Here is a 15,398-nt window from a genome sequence, read left to right as displayed (position 1 = left end):
CCATATCACTGATTTTTTAACGTTTAAGCGGCATGTTTCTCCTAACTGCTCCAGCAGTTCCCATATCACTGATATTTAACGTTTAAGTGGCCTGTTTCTCCAAACTGCTCCACCAGTTTCCATATCACTGATGTTTAACGTTTAAGTGGCCTGCTTCTCCAAACTGCTCCACCCGTTCCCATATCACTGATTTTTAACGTTCACGTGGCCTGTTTCTCCGAACTTCTCCACCAGTTTCCATATCACTGACTTTTAACGTTTAAGTGGCCTGTTTCTCTAAACTGCTCCACCAGTTTCCATATCACTGATTTTTAACGTTTAAGTGGCCTGTTTCTCCAAACTGATGCACCAGTTTCCATATCACTGATTTTTAACGTTCATGTGGCCTGTTTCTCCGAACTGCTGCACCAGTTTCCATATCACTGATTTTTAACGTTTAAGCGGCCTGTTTCTCTAAACTGCTCCACCAGTTTCCATATCACTGATTTTTAACGTTTAAGCGGCCTGTTTCTCCAAACTGCTGCACCAGTTTCCATATCACTGATTTTTAACGTTAACGTGGCCTGTTTCTCCGAACTTCTCCACCAGTTTCCATATCATTGATTTTTAACGTTTAAGTGGCCTGCTTCTCCGAACTGATGCACCAGTTTCCATATCACTGATTTTTAACGTTTAAGTGGCCTGCTTCTATAAACTGCTGCACCAGTTCCCATATCACTGATTTTAAATGTTTAAGTGGCCTGTTTCTCTAATCTACTCCACCAGTTCCCATATCACTGATTTTTAACGTTTAAGTGGCCTGCTTCTATAAACTGCTGCACCAGTTCCCATATCACTGATTTTTAACGTTTAAGTGGCCTGCTTCTATAAACTGCTGCACCAGTTCCCATATCACTGATTTTTAACGTTTAAGTGGCCTGTTTCTCTAAACTGCTCCACCAGTTTCCATATCACTGATTCTAAACGTTTAAGTGGCCTGCTTCTCTAAACTGCTCCACCAGTTCCCATATCACTGATTTTTCACGTTTAAGTGGCCTGTTTCTCTAAACTGCTCCACCAGTTTCCATATCACTGATTTTTAACGTTTAAGTGGCCTGTTTCTCCAAACTGCTCCACCAGTTTCCATATCACTGATGTTTAACGTTTAAGTGGCCTGCTTCTCCAAACTGCTCCACCAGTTCCCATATCACTGATTTTTAACGTTCACGTGGCCTGTTTCTCCGAACTGCTGCACCAGTTTCCATATCACTGATTTTTAACGTTTAAGTGGCCTGCTTCTCTAAACTGCTCCACCAGTTTCCATGTCAGTGATTTTTAACGTTTAAAACGATTAAGTGGCCTGCTTCTCTAAACTGCTGCACCAGTTTCCATATCACTGATTTTTAACGTTTAAGTGGCCTGTTTCTCCAAACTGCTGACCAGTTTCCATATCACTGATTTTTAACGTTTAAGTGGCCTGTTTCTCCGAATTGCTGCACCAGTTTCCATATCACTGATTTTTAACGCTTAAGTGGCCTGCTTCTCTAAACTGCTGCACCAGTTTCCATATCACTGATTTTTAACGTTTAAGTGGCCTGCTTCTCTTAACTGCTGCACCAGTTTCCATATCACTGATTTTTAACGTTTAAGTGGCCTGTTTCTCCAAACTGCTGACCAGTTTCCATATCACTGATTTTTAACGTTTAAGTGGCCTGTTTCTCCGAATTGCTGCACCAGTTTCCATATCACTGATTTTTAACGCTTAAGTGGCCTGCTTCTCTAAACTGCTGCACCAGTTTCCATATCACTGATTTTTAACGTTTAAGTGGCCTGCTTCTCTTAACTGCTGCACCAGTTTCCATATCACTGATTTTTAACGTTTAAGTGGCCTGTTTCTCGAAACTGCTCCACCAGTTTCCATATCACTGATTTTTAACGATTAAGCGGCCTGTTTCTCTGAACTGCTGCACCAGTTTCCATATCACTGATTTTTAACGTTTAAGTGGCCTGTTTCTCTAAACTGCTCCACCAGTTTCCATATCACTGATTGTTAACGTTTTAGCGGCCTCTTTCTCCGAACTGCTCCACCAATTTCCATATCACTGATTTTTTAACGTTTTGGCGGCCTGTTTCTCCGAACTGCTCCACCAGTTTCCATATCACTGATTTTTTAACGTTTAAGCGGCATGTTTCTCCTAACTGCTCCAGCAGTTCCCATATCACTGATATTTAACGTTTAAGTGGCCTGTTTCTCCAAACTGCTCCACCAGTTTCCATATCACTGATGTTTAACGTTTAAGTGGCCTGCTTCTCCAAACTGCTCCACCCGTTCCCATATCACTGATTTTTAACGTTCATGTGGCCTGTTTCTCCGAACTTCTCCACCAGTTTCCATATCACTGACTTTTAACGTTCATGTGGCCTGTTTCTCCGAACTGCTGCACCAGTTTCCATATCACTGATTTTTAACGTTTAAGCGGCCTGTTTCTCTAAACTTCTCCACCAGTTTCCATATCACTGATTTTTAACGTTTAAGTGGCCTGTTTCTCCAAACTGCTGCACCAGTTTCCATATCACTGATTTTTAACGTTCATGTGGCCTGTTTCTCCGAACTGCTGCACCAGTTTCCATATCACTGATTTTTAACGTTTAAGCGGCCTGTTTCTCTAAACTGCTCCACCAGTTTCCATATCACTGATTTTTAACGTTTAAGCGGCCTGTTTCTCCAAACTGCTGCACCAGTTTCCATATCACTGATTTTTAACGTTAACGTGGCCTGTTTCTCCGAACTTCTCCACCAGTTCCCATATCACTGATTTTTTACGTTTAAAACGATTAAGTGGCCTTCTTCTCTAAACTGCTGCACCAGTTTCCATATCACTGATTTTTAACGTTTAAGTGGCCTGTTTCTCTAAACTGCTCCACCAGTTTCCATATCACTGATTTTTAACGTTTAAGTGGCCTGTTTCTCCAAACTGCTGCACCAGTTTCCATATCACTGATTTTTAACGTTCATGTGGCCTGTTTCTCCGAACTGCTGCACCAGTTTCCATATCACTGATTTTTAACGTTTAAGCGGCCTGTTTCTCCAAACTGCTCCACCAGTTTCCATATCACTGATTTTTAACGTTAACATGGCCTGTTTCTCCGAACTTCTCCACCAGTTCCCATATCACTGATTTTTTACGTTTAAAACGATTAAGTGGCCTTCTTCTCTAAACTGCTGCACCAGTTTCCATATCACTGATTTTTAACGTTTAAGTGGCCTGTTTCTCCAAACTGCTCCACCAGTTTCCATATCACTGATTTTTAACGTTTAAGTGGCCTGTTTCTCCAAACTGCTCCACCAGTTTCCATATCACTGATTTTTAACGTTTAAGTGGCCTGTTTCTCTAAACTGCTCCACCAGTTCCCATGTCAGTGATGTTTAACGTTTAAAACGATTAAGTGGCCTGCTTCTCTAAACTGCTGCACCAGTTCCCATATCACTGATTTTTAACGTTTAAGTAGCCTGTTTCTATAAACTGCTCCACCAGTTCCCATATCACTGATTTTTAACGTTTAAGTAGCCTGTTTCTCCAAACTGCTCCACCAGTTTCCATATCACTGATTTTTAACGTTTAAGTAGCCTGTTTCTCTAAACTGCTGCACCAGTTTCCATATCACTGATTATTAACGTTTAAGTGGCCTGTTTCTCCAAACTGCTCCACCAGTTTCCATATCACTGATTTTTAACGTTTAAGTAGCCTGTTTCTCTAAACTGCTGCACCAGTTCCCATATCACTGATTTTTAACGTTTAAGTGGCCTGCTTCTCTAAACTGCTCCACCAGTTCCCATGTCCGTGATTTTTAACGTTTAAGTAGCCTGTTTCTCTAAACTGCTGCACCAGTTCCCATATCAATGATTTTTTACGTTTAAGTAGCCTGTTTCTCTAAACTGCTGCACCAGTTCCCATATCAATGATTTTTTACGTTTAAGTGGCCTGCTTCTCTAAACTGCTCCACCAGTTCCCATGTCAGTGATTTTTAACGTTTAAGTAGCCTGTTTCTCTAAACTGCTGCACCAGTTCCCATATCAATGATTTTTTACGTTTAAGTAGCCTGTTTCTCTAAACTGCTGCACCAGTTCCCATATCAATGATTTTTTACGTTTAAGTAGCCTGTTTCTCTAAACTGCTGCACCAGTTCCCATATCACTGATTTTTTACGTTTAAGTAGCCTGTTTCTCTAAACTGCTGCACCAGTTCCCATATCACTGATTTTTTACGTTTAAGTAGCCTGTTTCTCTAAACTGCTCCACCAGTTCCCATATCAATGATTTTTTACGTTTAAGTAGCCTGTTTCTCTAAACTGCTGCACCAGTTCCCATATCACTGATTTTTTACGTTTAAGTAGCCTGTTTCTCTAAACTGCTGCACCAGTTCCCATATCACTGATTTTTTACGTTTAAGTAGCCTGTTTCTCTAAACTGCTGCACCAGTTCCCATATCACTGATTTTTTACGTTTAAGTAGCCTGTTTCTCTAAACTGCTGCACCAGTTCCCATATCACTGATTTTTTACGTTTAAGTAGCCGGTTTCTCTAAACTGCTGCACCAGTTCCCACATCACTGATTTTTAACGTTTAAGTGGCCTCTTTCTCCAAACTGCTCCACCAGTTTCCATATCATTGATTTTTAATGTTTAAGTAGCCTGTTTCTCTAAACTGCTCCACCAGTTCCCATGTCAGTGATTTTTAACGTTTAAAACGATTAAGTGGCCTGCTTCTCTAAACTGCTGCACCAGTTTCCATATCACTGATTTTTAACGTTTAAGTGGCCTGTTTCTCCAAACTGCTGACCAGTTTCCATATCACTGATTTTTAACGTTTAAGTGGCCTGTTTCTCCGAATTGCTGCACCAGTTTCCATATCACTGATTTTTAACGCTTAAGTGGCCTGCTTCTCTAAACTGCTGCACCAGTTTCCATATCACTGATTTTTAACGTTTAAGTGGCCTGCTTCTCTTAACTGCTGCACCAGTTTCCATATCACTGATTTTTAACGTTTAAGTGGCCTGTTTCTCCAAACTGCTGACCAGTTTCCATATCACTGATTTTTAACGTTTAAGTGGCCTGTTTCTCCGAATTGCTGCACCAGTTTCCATATCACTGATTTTTAACGCTTAAGTGGCCTGCTTCTCTAAACTGCTGCACCAGTTTCCATATCACTGATATTTAACGTTTAAGTGGCCTGCTTCTCTTAACTGCTGCACCAGTTTCCATATCACTGATTTTTAACGTTTAAGTGGCCTGTTTCTCGAAACTGCTCCACCAGTTTCCATATCACTGATTTTTAACGATTAAGCGGCCTGTTTCTCTGAACTGCTGCACCAGTTTCCATATCACTGATTTTTAACGTTTAAGTGGCCTGTTTCTCTAAACTGCTCCACCAGTTTCCATATCACTGATTTTTAACGTTTTAGCGGCCTCTTTCTCCGAACTGCTCCACCAATTTCCATATCACTGATTTTTTAACGTTTTAGCGGCCTGTTTCTCCGAACTGCTCCACCAGTTTCCATATCACTGATTTTTTAACGTTTAAGCGGCATGTTTCTCCTAACTGCTCCAGCAGTTCCCATATCACTGATATTTAACGTTTAAGTGGCCTGTTTCTCCAAACTGCTCCACCAGTTTCCATATCACTGATGTTTAACGTTTAAGTGGCCTGTTTCTCTAAACTGCTCCACCAGTTTCCATATCACTGATTTTTAACGTTTAAGTGGCCTGTTTCTCCAAACTGCTCCACCCGTTCCCATATCACTGATTTTTAACGTTCACGTGGCCTGTTTCTCCGAACTTCTCCACCAGTTTCCATATCACTGACTTTTAACGTTTAAGTGGCCTGTTTCTCTAAACTGCTCCACCAGTTTCCATATCACTGATTTTTAACGTTTAAGTGGCCTGTTTCTCCAAACTGCTGCACCAGTTTCCATATCACTGATTTTTAACGTTCATGTGGCCTGTTTCTCCGAACTGCTGCACCAGTTTCCATATCACTGATTTTTAACGTTTAAGCGGCCTGTTTCTCTAAACTGCTCCACCAGTTTCCATATCACTGATTTTTAACGTTTAAGCGGCCTGTTTCTCCAAACTGCTGCACCAGTTTCCATATCACTGATTTTTAACGTTAACGTGGCCTGTTTCTCCGAACTTCTCCACCAGTTTCCATATCATTGATTTTTAACGTTTAAGTGGCCTGCTTCTCCGAACTGATGCACTAGTTTCCATATCACTGATTTTTAACGTTTAAGTGGCCTGCTTCTATAAACTGCTGCACCAGTTCCCATATCACTGATTTTAAATGTTTAAGTGGCCTGTTTCTCTAAACTACTCCACCAGTTCCCATATCACTGATTTTTAACGTTTAAGTGGCCTGCTTCTATAAACTGCTGCACCAGTTCCCATATCACTGATTTTTAACGTTTAAGTGGCCTGCTTCTATAAACTGCTGCACCAGTTCCCATATCACTGATTTTTAACGTTTAAGTGGCCTGTTTCTCTAAACTGCTCCACCAGTTTCCATATCACTGATTCTAAACGTTTAAGTGGCCTGCTTCTCTAAACTGCTCCACCAGTTCCCATATCACTGATTTTTCACGTTTAAGTGGCCTGTTTCTCTAAACTGCTCCACCAGTTTCCATATCACTGATTTTTAACGTTTAAGTGGCCTGTTTCTCCAAACTGCTCCACCAGTTTCCATATCACTGATGTTTAACGTTTAAGTGGCCTGCTTCTCCAAACTGCTCCACCAGTTCCCATATCACTGATTTTTAACGTTCACGTGGCCTGTTTCTCCGAACTGCTGCACCAGTTTCCATATCACTGATTTTTAACGTTTAAGTGGCCTGCTTCTCTAAACTGCTCCACCAGTTTCCATATCACTGATTTTTTATTTTTTTTTTTTTTTTTTCTATACAAGATCGAGGCTCGTGAAAGAGCGAACATTAATCACACAGAAAGACAAACCGACACATAAAACATATAACATCGGGAGCGGTAGACAAGATGGGGAGAGAGGGGGAAGGACACAAACACAACATTTGAGAGCAGGGACCGAGAGACATGGAGACATCGAGAGATCTGAGAGAGGGCGAGGGCTTTGGGAGGGGGCATGGGAAGGGGGGGTGGGAGATGTATAACACATATGGACACTGCCAGGACTTCCAGGAAAGAAGTTGGAATTTCAAACAAGGTGGATCTGGGGTGAATTAGCGGGGGTAGAAAAGATCAAGGTTTTGGATGGGGGAAGATAAGAGATGGTGGTGAACAGCTGTTTTAAAGACCTGGAGGGAGGAGTGGGATTGAAGGGAGTGAGGGAGTTTGTTCCAGAGGTGGGAGAAAAGAGGAATGAAAGAGTGAAGGTGAGCAGAGAGCCGAGATTTCGGCAGTTTAACCATCAGAGGGTTGCTGGCAGATCTTGTGCGACCTGTAGGAATATTTGGGGGACAGAGCACAGAGAGAGCTGGGGGTGCAAGGCCGGAGAGGAGTCGGTAGAAGACAGAAAGACCACCTACCTGCCTGCGGTGAGTGAGTGAAAGGCCCTCAGAGATAGCTTCATCGCGGGAGATTCCAATAATTCTGAAAGCTTTGGTTTCAACAGCGTGAAGCCGAGCTAGGTGTGAGGCAGGAGCACCGGCCCATAGGGGAGAACAGTATTCCATTGAGCTGCGGATGAAAGCCTTGTATGTGGTGAGGAGCTCAGGTGTGCCGAGGAAGGACTTCGCACGACGGAGGATGCCCAGTCGGCGACTGGCTTTGGAGGCCAGCTTGGAAATGTGGTTTTCCCAAGAAAGATCATGGCAGATAGTGAGACCCAAAATCTTGAGCGACAGAACTTCTTGGAGAGGATTGTTGAGAAAGTAGATGGGAGGGTTGTCCAGTCGATCTTTTTGGAGAGACATAGTAAGAGTGTGAGATTTGTCAGGATTGAAAGACATGTTCCACTTGTTTGACCAGTCTGTGATTTTGTCCAGGTCTTCAGAGAGTGAGGAGGCAGCAGACTGCCGATCTGAGGGAAGAGGCATGGAGCGGCAGAGAGTGGAGTCATCAGCAAAGAGATAGAGAGGATTTTCGAGAGAGTCAGAGAGATCATTGATGAAGACCAGAAAAAGCACGAGGCCCAGAACACTGCCTTGGGGAACTCCAGCCTGAACAGGAAGAGGAGGTGAGAGAAACCCATTCAGGGCCACACGTTGACGACGACTAGAGAGGAAGTCCGCCAGCCATGCGTGGAGATTTCCATGGATACCAAAGGAGGAGAGTTTGGTGAGCAGAGCGGGGTGCCAGACCGTGTCAAAGGCACGTGATATGTCGAGGGAGACAGCTCTAATTTCCTGTTTGGCATTGAGGATCTCCATCCATTGTTGAGACAGCAGAAGCAGCATGTCCAGAGTAGAGTGACCTGGTCTGAAACCAAATTGATGATCAGAGATCAAGCCATTGGAGAAGAGGACAGATTACATATCCGAAGCAATGATGGATTCCATGACTTTGCTGATAATTGGGAGAAGGCTGATTGGTCTGTAGTTGCTAGGATCTGTTTTTGCACCTTTTTTGTGCAAAGCGGTGATGTTGGCTGATTTCCAAGCAGATGGTCGTTGACCTTGAGCAAAAGAGAGGGTGAAGAGAACAGAGAGAGGGTGAGATAGAGCAGCAGAGCAGGATTTTAGGACCCGTGGGCTGATGCCGTCGGGTCCAGTTGCAGAATCAGAGTCGAGGGTTGACAGAAACTTTTCCACCTTGTCAGGAGGAAAGGACACGGAGTCCAGGAGCAGCAGGGTACGACTGGGTATGGTGGGTACAGAGAGGGATGGGTTTGGGACACAAGATTTAGAGGCAAACACAGAGTTGAGGCATTCAGCTTTTTCATGTGCGGAGTCAGCTGTGTAGCCGTTTGAGGTAAGGGAGGGGATGGAGGGGGAACAAACACCAGAAACGGATTTGACCAGACGCCACCAGGATTTGGAAGAGGGAGACAGATAAGAGAGTTCGGTCTTGAGAACGGAGAGATATTGTTTCCTGGCTCTCCTGAGGGTGGACACACACTTGTTTCGGGCTTTGTGAAAGGAAATGAGATTTCCTTCCGTTGGATTTGCTTTCCAGGAGACGAAGGCAAGTTGTTTCTGGGCAACAGCCTCACCACAAGATTCCGTGTACCATGGACGGGAGGAAGGGTATGACAACTGAAGACGAGATGGGATAAATCTGTGCATGAGAGAGAGCAATTTACTTTGGAAGAATTCCCAGGATGAGTTGATGTCAGAGGTGGTAGAGATGGGAGACCAGTCCAGATGATTGATGGCTGCTTGAAGACCGTGCCAGTTGGCCTGAGTGAAATGCCAGACTCGTCGACACTGAGCAGGCTCCCTGAGGATGGTCAGAGAGATGTCCACTTTAACAAGGACATGATCAGATGATCCGATCGGAGCAGAAGAAGAGCAGCAGACATTTTCAGGGAAGTTAGTCATAACCAAGTCCAGAAGAGAAGATGTTCCGTTGACTGAGATCCGGGTCGGGAAATTGACAGATTGTGTCAGTCCCAGTGAGTCGCAGAAGTCCTTTGCTGAGGAGCCATGGCTGGTGAGAGAGGTACCCACACCCAGCCAACTGGCATGATGACAGTTGAAATCACCACATATGAGGAAGAGAGAGTTGGGATGAGTAGATAGAAGTTGGTCCATATCATCAGACAGCGAGATGTAGATGGAGTCATCTGTTTGGTGGACGGTACAACACACATATGAACAAGAGGTGGGAGCGAAGGGGAAGCCGTAGCCAGAGGTATTCCTGGGGGTGAGGTGGAGAGAGTGCAGTGCAGGGCGAGTGAGGAAGAGAGTTTTTGATAAAGATAGCAACCTCGCCTCCAGGACGAGGCTCAGGTCTATCATACCGGAGGAGGGAGTAGCCCGGGAGAGATACTATGGAATCAGAGACATCATAAAGGAGGAAAGTTTCTGTTAAGCAGATCACGTCTGGTTTGACAGAAGCAACCTGTATGGAGAGATCAGTTAAGTTTGAACGAAGGCCCCGGATGTTTGAGGTCCATACCGTTAATGAAGAGGAAGGGGGAGCATCAGATACAGAACAGGGGGGAGGAGGGGTAGGGTAAGATGTGGAAGAGGTGGAAGAGGTAGGGAGAGCTGTTGAAGGTGTGTCAGAGATTTCAGAATAGCTCGGAGAAAGGGAAGGATGGGGCGGACAAAAGGTTTGATGGTGATTGGGTGAGCCACAATGAGGTGTTATTTGAGGAGGGGGAAGAGCGAGGCAGAAGGTTGGGGGAGATGGAGGTGAGAGTTTGAAGGGGGAAGAAGCGGGGAGGACGCTTTGAGGAGGGGGAGTGAGAGGGGGGAAATTGAGAAGCAATGAGGGTGGGGAGATTTGAAGGGGAGGGGTGAGGGGGGAGTTTGGGAGGGAAGGGACAAGGGGAGGGATTTGAAAGGGATGGGATATGGGGGAGATTTGGAGGGGAGGGGTGAGGCAGGAGTCTAGGAGGGGAGGGGCGAGGGGGCGTCTTGGCGGGGAGGGGTGAGGGGGTAGTTTAGGAGGGAGGGGGCAAGGGGGGAGATTTGAAAGGGATGGGTGATGGGGAAGATTTGGAGGGGAGGGGTGATGGGGAAGATTTGGAGGGGAGGGGTTATGGGGAAGAAGATTTTTAACGTTTAAGTGGCCGGTTTCTCTTAACTGCTGCACCAGTTCCCACATCACTGATTTTTAACGTTTAAGTGGCCTGCTTCTCCAAACTGCTCCACCAGTTCCCATATCACTGATTTTTAACGTTCACGTGGCCTGTTTCTCCGAACTGCTGCACCAGTTTCCATATCACTGATTTTTAACGTTTAAGTGGCCTGTTTCTCTTAACTGCTGCACCAGTTCCCATATCACTGATTTTTAATGTTTAAGTGGCCTGTTTTTCTAAACTGCTGCACCAGTCCCCATATCACTGATTTTTAACGTTTAAGTGGCCTGTTTCTCTTAACTGCTGCACCAGTTCCCATGTCACTGATTTTTAACGTATAAGTGGCCTGCTTCTCTAAACTGCTGCACCAGTTTCCATATCACTGATTTTTAACGTTTAAGTGGCTTGCTTCTCTAAACTGCTGCACCAGTTTCCATATCACTGATTTTTAACGTTTAAGTGGCCTGCTTCTCTAAACTGCTGCACCAGTTCCCATATCACTGATTTTTAACGTTTAAGTGGCCTGCTTCTCTAAACTGCTCCACCAGTTCCCATATCACTGATTTTTAACGTTTAAGTGGCCTGCTTCTCCGAACTACTGCACCAGTTTCCATATCACTGATTTTTAACGTTTAAGTGGCCTGCTTCTCTAAACTGCTGCACCAGTTTCCATATCACTGATTTTTAACTTTTAAGTGGCCTGTTTCTCTAAACTGCTGCACCAGTTCCCATATCACTGATTTTTAACGTTTAAGTGGCCTGCTTCTCTAAACTGCTCCACCAGTTCCCATATCACTGATTTTTAACGTTTAAGTGGCCTGCTTCTCCGAACTACTGCACCAGTTTCCATATCACTGATTTTTAACGTTTAAGTGGCCTGCTTCTCTAAACTGCTGCACCAGTTTCCATATCACTGATTTTTAACGTTTAAGTGGCCTGCTTCTCTAAACTGCTGCACCAGTTCCCATATCACTGATTTTTAATGTTTATATGGCCTGTTTTTCTTAACTGCTGCACCAGTTCCCATATCACTGATTTTTAATGTTTATATGGCCTGTTTTTCTAAACTGCTGCACCAGTTCCCATATCACTGATTTTTAATGTTTATATGGCCTGTTTTTCTAAACTGCTGCACCAGTTCCCATATCACTGATTTTTAACGTTTAAGTGGCCTGCTTCTCTAAACTGCTGCACCAGTTCCCATATCACTGATTTTTAACGTTTAAGTGGCCTGCTTCTCTAAACTGCTCCACCAGTTCCCATATCACTGATTTTTAACGTTTAAGTGGCCTGCTTCTCCGAACTACTGCACCAGTTTCCATATCACTGATTTTTAACGTTTAAGTGGCCTGCTTCTCTAAACTGCTGCACCAGTTTCCATATCACTGATTTTTAACGTTTAAGTGGCCTGTTTCTCTTAACTGCTGCACCAGTTCCCATATCACTGATTTTTAATGTTTATATGGCCTGTTTTTCTAAACTGCTCCACCAGTTCCCATATCACTGATTTTTAACGTTTAAGTGGCCTGCTTCTCCGAACTACTGCACCAGTTTCCATATCACTGATTTTTAACGTTTAAGTGGCCTGTTTCTCCAAACTGCTGCACCAGTTTCCATATCACTGATTTTTAACGTTTAAGTGGCCGGTTTCTCTAAACTGCTGCACCAGTTCCCATATCACTGATTTTTAACGTTTAAGTAGCCGGTTTCTCTAAACTGCTGCACCAGTTCCCATATCACTGATTTTTAACGTTTAAGTGGCCGGTTTCTCTAAACTGCTCCAACAGTTTCCATATCACTGATTTTTAACGTTTAAGTGGCCGGTTTCTCTAAACTGCTGCACCAGTTCCCATATCACTGATTTTTAACGTTTAAGTGGCCGGTTTCTCTAAACTGCTGCACCAGTTCCCATATCACTGATTTTTAACGTTTAAGTAGCCTGTTTCTCTAAACTGCTGCACCAGTTCCCATATCACTGATTTTTAACGTTTAAGTGGCCGGTTTCTCTAAACTGCTGCACCAGTTCCCATATCACTGATTTTTAACGTTTAAGTAGCCGGTTTCTCTAAACTGCTGCACCAGTTCCCATATCACTGATTTTTAACGTTTAAGTGGCCGGTTTCTCTAAACTGCTGCACCAGTTCCCATATCACTGATTTTTAACGTTTAAGTGGCCAGTTTCTCTAAACTGCTCCACCAGTTTCCATATCACTGATTTTTAACGTTTAAGTGGCCGGTTTCTCTAAACTGCTGCACCAGTTCCCATATCACTGATTTTTAACGTTTAAGTGGCCGGTTTCTCTAAACTGCTGCACCAGTTCCCATATCACTGATTTTTAACGTTTAAGTAGCCGGTTTCTCTAAACTGCTGCACCAGTTCCCATATCACTGATTTTTAACGTTTAAGTGGCCAGTTTCTCTAAACTGCTCCACCAGTTTCCATATCACTGATTTTTAACGTTTAAGTGGCCGGTTTCTCTAAACTGCTGCACCAGTTCCCATATCACTGATTTTTAACGTTTAAGTGGTCGGTTTCTCTAAACTGCTGCACCAGTTCCCATATCACTGATTTTTAACGTTTAAGTGGCCGGTTTCTCTAAACTGCTGCACCAGTTCCCATATCACTGATTTTTAACGTTTAAGTGGTCGGTTTCTCTAAACTGCTGCACCAGTTCCCACATCACTGATTTTTAACGTTTAAGTGGCCGGTTTCTATAAACTGCTGCACCAGTTCCCATATCACTGATTTTTAACGTTTAAGTGGCCGGTTTCTCTAAACTGCTGCACCAGTTCCCATATCACTGATTTTTAACGTTTAAGTAGCCTGTTTCTCTAAACTGCTCCACCAGTTCCCATATCACTGATTTTTAACGTTTAAGTGGTCGGTTTCTCTAAACTGCTCCACCAGTTTCCATATCACTGATTTTTAACGTTTAAGTAGCCGGTTTCTCTAAACTGCTCCACCAGTTCCCATATCACTGATTTTTAACGTTTAAGTAGCCGGTTTCTCTAAACTGCTCCTCCAGTTCCCATATCACTGATTTTTAACGTTTAAGTGGCCGGTTTCTCTAAACTGCTCCACCAGTTCCCATATCACTGATTTTTAACGTTTAAGTGGCCGGTTTCTCTAAACTGCTCCACCAGTTTCCATATCACTGATGTTTAACGTTTAAGTGGTCGGTTTCTCTAAACTGCTCCTCCAGTTCCCATATCACTGATTTTTAACGTTTAAGTGGCCGGTTTCTCTAAACTGCTCCACCAGTTTCCATATCACTGATGTTTAACGTTTAAGTGGCCTGTTTCTCTAAACTGCTCCTCCAGTTCCCATATCACTGATTTTTAACGTTTAAGTGGTCGGTTTCTCTAAACTGCTCCACCAGTTTCCATATCACTGATGTTTAACGTTTAAGTAGCCTGTTTCTCTAAACTGCTCCTCCAGTTCCCATATCAATGATTTTTTACGTTTAAGTAGCCTGTTTCTCCAAACTGCTCCACCAGTTTCCATATCACTGATTTTTAACGTTTAAGTGGCCTGCTTCTCTAAACTGCTGCACCAGTTCCCATGTCACTGATGTTTAACGTTTAAGTGGCCTGTTTCTCTAAACTGCTCCTCCAGTTCCCATATCAATGATTTTTTACGTTTAAGTAGCCTGTTTCTCCAAACTGCTCCACCAGTTTCCATATCACTGATTTTTAACGTTTAAGTGGCCTGTTTCTCTAAACTGCTCCTCCAGTTCCCATATCACTGATTTTTAACGTTTAAGTGGTCGGTTTCTCTAAACTGCTCCACCAGTTTCCATATCACTGATGTTTAACGTTTAAGTAGCCTGTTTCTCTAAACTGCTCCTCCAGTTCCCATATCACTGATGTTTAACGTTTAAGTGGTCGGTTTCTCTAAACTGCTCCTCCAGTTCCCATATCACTGATTTTTAACGTTTAAGTGGCCGGTTTCTCTAAACTGCTCCACCAGTTTCCATATCACTGATGTTTAACGTTTAAGTGGCCTGTTTCTCTAAACTGCTCCTCCAGTTCCCATATCACTGATTTTTAACGTTTAAGTGGTCGGTTTCTCTAAACTGCTCCACCAGTTTCCATATCACTGATGTTTAACGTTTAAGTAGCCTGTTTCTCTAAACTGCTCCTCCAGTTCCCATATCAATGATTTTTTACGTTTAAGTAGCCTGTTTCTCCAAACTGCTCCACCAGTTTCCATATCACTGATTTTTAACGTTTAAGTGGCCTGCTTCTCTAAACTGCTGCACCAGTTCCCATGTCACTGATGTTTAACGTTTAAGTAGCCTGTTTCTCTAAACTGCTCCTCCAGTTCCCATATCAATGATTTTTTACGTTTAAGTAGCCTGTTTCTCCAAACTGCTCCACCAGTTTCCATATCACTGATTTTTAACGTTTAAGTGGCCTGTTTCTCTAAACTGCTCCTCCAGTTCCCATATCACTGATTTTTAACGTTTAAGTGGTCGGTTTCTCTAAACTGCTCCACCAGTTTCCATATCACTGATGTTTAACGTTTAAGTAGCCTGTTTCTCTAAACTGCTCCTCCAGTTCCCATATCAATGATTTTTTACGTTTAAGTAGCCTGTTTCTCCAAACTGCTCCACCAGTTTCCATATCACTGATTTTTAACGTTTAAGTGGCCTGCTTCTCTAAACTGCTGCACCAGTTCCCATGTCACTGATGTTTAACGTTTA

The sequence above is a fragment of the Myxine glutinosa genome, chromosome 6, assembly GCF_964187855.1.
Source record: "Myxine glutinosa chromosome 6, kmMyxGlut1.1, whole genome shotgun sequence".
Taxonomy (NCBI): domain Eukaryota; kingdom Metazoa; phylum Chordata; class Myxini; order Myxiniformes; family Myxinidae; genus Myxine; species Myxine glutinosa.
Note: the sequence above shows the minus strand (reverse complement) of the source record.